Here is an 8158-nt window from a genome sequence, read left to right on the forward strand (position 1 = left end):
AAAAACGTGAGCTGTGCCTCTTCTGCAGAAGGTCAGCTTTGCAACGGTGCCATCCGCATTGCTGTCGCTCCTCGATTTCCCAACTCAAAGTCCATTACAATGGAACCTCTTTGGCACCCGTGCTCGTCTGCCCAGCATCCCAGGGAGTAGAGCACGAACGGTTGGCCTCTGCTCCCACAGCCGAAGAGCCAGGGCAAAAAACTGGAGCTGTGCCTCTTCTGCAGAAAGTCAGCTTTGCAACGGTGCCATCCGCATTGCTGTCGCTCCTTGATTTCCCAACTCAAAGTCCATTACAATGGAACCTCTTCGGCACCCGTGCCCGGCTGCCCAGCATCCCGGGGAGTGGAGCACGAACGGTTGGCCTCTGCTCCCACAGCCGAAGAGCCAGGCCAAAAAACTGGAGCTGTGCCTCTTCTGCAGAAAGTCAGCTTTGCAACGGTGCCATCGGCATTGCTGTCGCTCCTCGATTTCCCAACTCAAAGTCCATTACAATGGAACCTCTTTGGCACCCGTGCTCGGCTGCCCAGCATCCCAGGGAGTAGAGCACGAACGGTTGGCCTCTGCTCCCACAGCCGAAGAGCCAGGGCAAAAAACTGGAGCTGTGCCTCTTCTGCAGAAAGTCAGCTTTGCAACGGTGCCATCGGCATTGCTGTCGCTCCTTCATTTCCCAACTCAAGTCCATTACAATGGAACCTCTTTGGCACCCGTGCTCGGCTGCCCAGCATCCCAGGGAGTAGAGCACGAACGGTTGGCCTCTGCTCCCACAGCCGAAGAGCCAGGGCAAAAAACTTGAGCTGTGCCTCTTCTGCAGAAAGTCAGCTTTGCAACGGTGCCATCCGCATTGCTGTCGCTCCTCGATTTCCCAACTCAAAGTCCATTACAATGGAACCTCTTTGGCACCCGTGCTCGGCTGCCCAGCATCCCAGGGAGTGGAGCACGAATGGTTGGCCTCTGCTCCCACAGCCGAAGAGCCAGGGCAAAAAACTGGAGCTGTGCCTCTTCTGCAGAAAGTCAGCTTTGCAACGGTGCCATCCGCATTGCTGTCGCTCCTCCATTTCCCAACTCAAAGTCCATTACAATGGAACCTCTTTGGCACCCGTGCTCGGCTGCCCAGCATCCCAGGGAGTGGAGCACGAACGGTTGGCCTCTGCTCCCACAGCCGAAGAGCCAGGGCAAAAAACTGGAGCTGTGCCTCTTCTGCAGAAAGTCAGCTTTGCAACGGTGCCATCCGCATTGCTGTCGCTCCTCGATTTCCCAACTCAAAGTCCATTACAATGGAACCTCTTTGGCACCCGTGCTCGGCTGCCCAGCATCCCAGGGAGTAGAGCACGAACGGTTGGCCTCTGCTCCCACAGCCGAAGAGCCAGGGCAAAAAACTTGAGCTGTGCCTCTTCTGCAGAAAGTCAGCTTTGCAACGGTGCCATCCGCATTGCTGTCGCTCCTCGATTTCCCAACTCAAAGTCCATTACAATGGAACCTCTTTGGCACCCGCGCCCGGCTGCCCAGCATCCCGGGGAGTGGAGCACGAACGGTTGGCCTCTGTTCCCACAGCCGAAGAGCCAGGCCAAAAAACTGGAGCTGTGCCTCTTCTGCAGAAAGTCAGCTTTGCAACGGTGCCATCCGCATTGCTGTCGCTCCTCCATTTCCCAACTCAAAGTCCATTACAATGGAACCTCTTTGGCACCCGTGCTCGGCTGCCCAGCATCCCAGGGAGTGGAGCACGAACGGTTGGCCTCTGCTCCCACAGCCGAAGAGCCAGGGCAAAAAACTTGAGCTGTGCCTCTTCTGCAGAAAGTCAGCTTTGCAACGGTGCCATCCGCATTGCTGTCGCTCCTCCATTTCCCAACTCAAAGTCCATTACAATGGAACCTCTTTAGCACCCGTGCTCGGCTGCCCAGCATCCCAGGGAGTGAAGCACGAACGGTTGGCCTCTGCTCCCACAGCCGAAGAGCCAGGGCAAAAAACTGGAGCTGTGCCTCTTCTGCAGAAAGTCAGCTTTGCAACGGTGCCATCCGCATTGCTGTCGCTCCTCGATTTCCCAACTCAAAGTCCATTACAATGGAACCTCTTTGGCACCCGTGCTCGGCTGCCCAGCATCCCAGGGAGTGGAGCACGAACGGTTGGCCTATGATCCCACAGCCGAAGAGCCAGGCCAAAAAACTGGAGCTGTGCCTCTTCTGCAGAAAGTCAGCTTTGCAACGGTGCCATCCGCATTGCTGTCGCTCCTCGATTTCCCAACTCAAAGTCCATTAAAATGGAACCTCTTTGGCACCCCTTCTCGGCTGCCCAGCATCCCAGGGAGTGGAGCACGAACGGTTGGCCTCTGCTCCCACAGCCGAAGAGCCAGGGCAAAAAACTTGAGCTGTGCCTCTTCTGCAGAAAGTCAGCTTTGCAACGGTGCCATCCGCATTGCTGTCGCTCCTCCATTTCCCAACTCAAAGTCCATTACAATGGAACCTCTTTGGCACCCCTTCTCGGCTGCCCAGCATCCCAGGGAGTGGAGCACGAACGGTTGGCCTCTGCTCCCACAGCCGAAGAGCCAGGGCAAAAAACTTGAGCTGTGCCTCTTCTGCAGAAAGTCAGCTTTGCAACGGTGCCATCCGCATTGCTGTCGCTCCTCCATTTCCCAACTCAAAGTCCATTACAATGGAACCTCTTTGGCACCCGTGCTCGGCTGCCCAGCATCCCAGGGAGTGGAGCACGAACGGTTGGCCTCTGCTCCCACAGCCGAAGAGCCAGGGCAAAAAACTTGAGCTGTGCCTCTTCTGCAGAAAGTCAGCTTTGCAACGGTGCCATCCGCATTGCTGTCGCTCCTCCATTTCCCAACTCAAAGTCCATTACAATGGAACCTCTTTGGCACCCGTGCTCGGCTGCCCAGCATGCCAGGGAGTGGAGCACGAACGGTTGGCCTCTGCTCCCACAGCCGAAGAGCCAGGGCAAATAACTTGAGCTGTGCCTCTTCTGCAGAAAGTCAGCTTTGCAACGGTGCCATCCGCATTGCTGTCGCTCCTCCATTTCCCAACTCAAAGTCCATTACAATGGAACCTCTTTGGCACCCGTGCTCGGCTGCCCAGCATGCCAGGGAGTAGAGCACGAACGGTTGGCCTCTGCTCCCACAGCCGAAGAGCCAGGGCAAAAAACTGGAGCTGTGCCTCTTCTGCAGAAAGTCAGCTTTGCAACGGTGCCATCCGCATTGCTGTCGCTCCTCCATTTCCCAACTCAAAGTCCATTACAATGGAACCTCTTTGGCACCCGTGCTCGGCTGCCCAGCATCCCAGGGAGTAGAGCACGAACGGTTGGCCTCTGCTCCCACAGCCGAAGAGCCAGGGCAAAAAACTGGAGCTGTGCCTCTTCTGCAGAAAGTCAGCTTTGCAACGGTGCCATCCGCATTGCTGTCGCTCCTCCATTTCCCAACTCAAAGTCCATTACAATGGAACCTCTTTGGCACCCGTGCTCGGCTGCCCAGCATCCCAGGGAGTAGAGCACGAACGGTTGGCCTCTGCTCCCACAGCCGAAGAGCCAGGGCAAAAAACTTGAGCTGTGCCTCTTCTGCAGAAAGTCAGCTTTGCAACGGTGCCATCCGCATTGCTGTCGCTCCTCGATTTCCCAACTCAAAGTCCATTACAATGGAACCTCTTTGGCACCCGTGCCCGGCTGCCCAGCATCCCGGGGAGTGGAGCACGAACGGTTGGCCTCTGCTCCCACAGCCGAAGAGCCAGGCCAAAAAACTGGAGCTGTGCCTCTTCTGCAGAAAGTCAGCTTTGCAACGGTGCCATCGGCATTGCTGTCGCTCCTCTATTTCCCAACTCAAAGTCCATTACAATGGAACCTCTTTGGCACCCGTGCTCGGCTGCCCAGCATGCCAGGGAGTAGAGCACGAACGGTTGGCCTCTGCTCCCACAGCCGAAGAGCCAGGGCAAAAAACTGGAGCTGTGCCTCTTCTGCAGAAAGTCAGCTTTGCAACGGTGCCATCGGCATTGCTGTCGCTCCTTCATTTCCCAACTCAAGTCCATTACAATGGAACCTCTTTGGCACCCGTGCTCGGCTGCCCAGCATCCCAGGGAGTAGAGCACGAACGGTTGGCCTCTGCTCCCACAGCCGAAGAGCCAGGGCAAAAAACTTGAGCTGTGCCTCTTCTGCAGAAAGTCAGCTTTGCAACGGTGCCATCCGCATTGCTGTCGCTCCTCCATTTCCCAACTCAAAGTCCATTACAATGGAACCTCTTTGGCACCCGTGCTCGGCTGCCCAGCATCCCAGGGAGTGGAGCACGAATGGTTGGCCTCTGCTCCCACAGCCGAAGAGCCAGGGCAAAAAACTGGAGCTGTGCCTCTTCTGCAGAAAGTCAGCTTTGCAACGGTGCCATCCGCATTGCTGTCGCTCCTCCATTTCCCAACTCAAAGTCCATTACAATGGAACCTCTTTGGCACCCGTGCTCGGCTGCCCAGCATCCGAGGGAGTAGAGCACAAACGGTTGGCCTCTGCTCCCACAGCCGAAGAGCCAGGGCAAAAAACTTGAGCTGTGCCTCTTCTGCAGAAAGTCAGCTTTGCAACGGTGCCATCCGCATTGCTGTCGCTCCTCCATTTCCCAACTCAAAGTCCATTACAATGGAACCTCTTTGGCACCCGTGCTCGGCTGCCCAGCATCCCAGGAAGTAGAGCACGAACGGTTGGCCTCTGCTCCCACAGCCGAAGAGCCAGGGCAAAAAACTGGAGCTGTGCCTCTTCTGCAGAAAGGCAGCTTTGCAACGGTGCCATCCGCATTGCTGTCCCTCCTCGATTTCCCAACTCAAAGTCCATTACAATGGAACCTCTTTGGAACTCGTGCCCGGCTGCCCATCATCCCAGGGATTAGAGCACGAACGGTTGGCCTCTGCTCCCACAGCCGAAGAGCCAGGGCAAAAAACTGGAGCTGTGCCTCTTCTGCAGAAAGTCAGCTTTGCAACGGTGCCATCCGCATTGCTGTCGCTCCTCCATTTCCCAACTCAAAGTCCATTACAATGGAACCTCTTTGGCACCCGTGCTGGGCTGCCCAGCATCCCAGGGAGTAGAGCACAAACGGTTGGCCTCTGCTCCCACAGCCGAAGAGCCAGGGCAAAAAACTGGAGCTGTGCCTCTTCTGCAGAAAGTCAGCTTTGCAACGGTGCCATCCGCATTGCTGTCGCTCCTCGATTTCCCAACTCAAAGTCCATTACAATGGAACCTCTTTGGCACCCGTGCTCGGCTGCCCAGCATCCCAGGGAGTGGAGCACGAATGGTTGGCCTCTGCTCCCACAGCCGAAGAGCCAGGGCAAAAAACTGGAGCTGTGCCTCTTCTGCAGAAAGTCAGCTTTGCAACGGTGCCATCCGCATTGCTGTCGCTCCTCCATTTCCCAACTCAAAGTCCATTACAATGGAACCTCTTTGGCACCCGTGCTCGGCTGCCCAGCATCCCAGGGAGTGGAGCACGAACGGTTGGCCTCTGCTCCCACAGCCGAAGAGCCAGGGCAAAAAACTGGAGCTGTGCCTCTTCTGCAGAAAGTCAGCTTTGCAACGGTGCCATCCGCATTGCTGTCGCTCCTCCATTTCCCAACTCAAAGTCCATTACAATGGAACCTCTTTGGCACCCCTGCTCGGCTGCCCAGCATCCGAGGGAGTAGAGCACAAACGGTTGGCCTCTGCTCCCACAGCCTAAGAGCCAGGGCAAAAAAATTGAGCTGTGCCTCTTCTGCAGAAAGTCAGCTTTGCAACGGTGCCATCCGCATTGCTGTCGCTCCTCCATTTCCCAACTCAAAGTCCATTACAATGGAACCTCTTTGGCACCCGTGCTCGTCTGCCCAGCATCCCAGGGAGTAGAGCACGAACGGTTGGCCTCTGCTCCCACAGCCGAAGAGCCAGGGCAAAAAACTTGAGCTGTGCCTCTTCTGCAGAAAGGCAGCTTTGCAACGGTGCCATCCGCATTGCTGTCGCTCCTCGATTTCCCAACTCAAAGTCCATTACAATGGAACCTCTTTGGCACCCGTGCTCGGCTGCCCAGCATGCCAGGGAGTGGAGCACGAACGGTTGGCCTCTGCTCCCACAGCCGAAGAGCCAGGGCAAAAAACTGGAGCTGTGCCTCTTCTGCAGAAAGTCAGCTTTGCAACGGTGCCTTCGGCATTGCTGTCGCTCCTCGATTTCCCAACTCAAAGTCCATTACAATGGAACCTCACTGGCACCCGTGCTCGGCTGCCCAGCATCCCAGGGAGTAGAGCACGAACGGTTGGCCTCTGCTCCCACAGCCGAAGAGCCAGGGCAAAAAGCTGGAGCTGTGCCACTTCTGCAGAAAGGCAGCTTTGCAACGGTGCCATCCGCATTGCTGTCGCTCCTCCATTTCCCAACTCAAAGTCCATTACAATGGAACCTCTTTGGCACCCGTGCTGGGCTGCCCAGCATCCCAGGGAGTAGAGTACGAACGGTTGGCCTCTGCTCCCACAGCCGAAGAGCCAGGGCAAAAAACTGGAGCTGTGCCTCTTCTGCAGAAAGTCAGCTTTGCAACGGTGCCATCGGCATTGCTGTCGCTCCTCGATTTCCCAACTCAAAGTCCATTACAATGGAAACTCTTTGGCACCCGTGCTCGGCTGCCCAGCATCCCAGGCAGTAGAGCACGAACGGTTGGCCTCTGCTCCCACAGCCGAAGAGGCAGGGCAAAAAACTGGAGCTGTGCCTCTTCTGCAGAAAGTCAGCTTTGCAACGGTGCCATCGGCATTGCTGTCGCTCCTCGATTTCCCAACTCAAAGTCCATTACAATGGAACCTCTTTGGCACCCGTGCTCGGCTGCCCAGCATCCCAGGGAGTAGAGCACGAACGGTTGGCCTCTGCTCCCACAGCCGAAGAGCCAGGGCAAAAAACTGGAGCTGTGCCTCTTCTGCAGAAAGTCAGCTTTGCAACGGTGCCATCCGCATTGCTGTCGCTCCTCCATTTCCCAACTCAAAGTCCATTACAATGGAACCTCTTTGGCACCCGTGCCCGGCTGCCCAGCATCCCGGGGAGTGGAGCACAAACGGTTGGCCTCTGCTCCCACAGCCGAAGAGCCAGGCCAAAAAACTGGAGCTGTGCCTCTTCTGCAGAAAGTCAGCTTTGCAACAGTGCCATCCGCATTGCTGTCGCTCCTCGATTTCCCAACTCAAAGTCCATTACAATGGAACCTCTTTGGCACCCGTGCTCGGCTGCCCAGCATCCCAGGGAGTAGAGCACGAACGGTTGGCCTCTGCTCCCACAGCCGAAGAGCCAGGGCAAAAAACTGGAGCTGTGCCTCTTCTGCAGAAAGTCAGCTTTGCAACGGTGGCATCCGCATGGCTGTCGCTCCTCGATTTCCCAACTCAAAGTCCATTACAGTGGAACCTCTTTGGCACCCGTGCTCGGCTGCCCAGCATCCGAGGGAGTAGAGCACGAACGGTTGGCCTCTGCTCCCACAGCCGAAGAGCCAGGGCAAAAAACTTGAGCTGTGCCTCTTCTGCAGAAAGTCAGCTTTGCAACGGTGCCATCGGCATTGCTGTCGCTCCTCGATTTCCCAACTCAAAGTCCATTACAATGGAACCTCTTTGGCACCCGTGCTCGGCTGCCCAGCATCCCAGGGAGTAGAGCACGAACGGTTGGCCTCTGCTCCCACAGCCGAAGAGCCAGGGCAAAAAACTTGAGCTGTGCCTCTTCTGCAGAAAGTCAGCTTTGCAACGGTGCCATCCGCATTGCTGTCCCTCCTCGATTTCCCAACTCAAAGTCCATTACAATGGAACCTCTTTGGCACCCGTGCTCGGCTGCCCAGCATCCCAGGGAGTAGAGCACGAACGGTTGGCCTCTGCTCCCACAGCCGAAGAGCCAGGGCAAAAAACTGGAGCTGTGCCTCTTCTGCAGAAAGTCAGCTTTGCAACGGTGCCATCCGCATTGCTGTCGCTCCTCCATTTCCCAACTCAAAGTCCATTACAATGGAACCTCTTTGGCACCCGTGCCCGGCTGCCCAGCATCCCGGGGAGTGGAGCACGAACGGTTGGCCTATGATCCCACAGCCGAAGAGCCAGGCCAAAAAACTGGAGCTGTGCCTCTTCTACAGAAAGTCAGCTTTGCAACGGTGCCATCGGCATTGCTGTCGCTCCTCGATTTCCCAACTCAAAGTCCATTACAATGGAACCTCTTTGGCACCAGTGCT

The sequence above is a fragment of the Psittacula echo genome (genome assembly GCF_963264785.1).
Source record: "Psittacula echo genome assembly, chromosome: 19".
NCBI classification, from domain to species: domain Eukaryota; kingdom Metazoa; phylum Chordata; class Aves; order Psittaciformes; family Psittacidae; genus Psittacula; species Psittacula echo.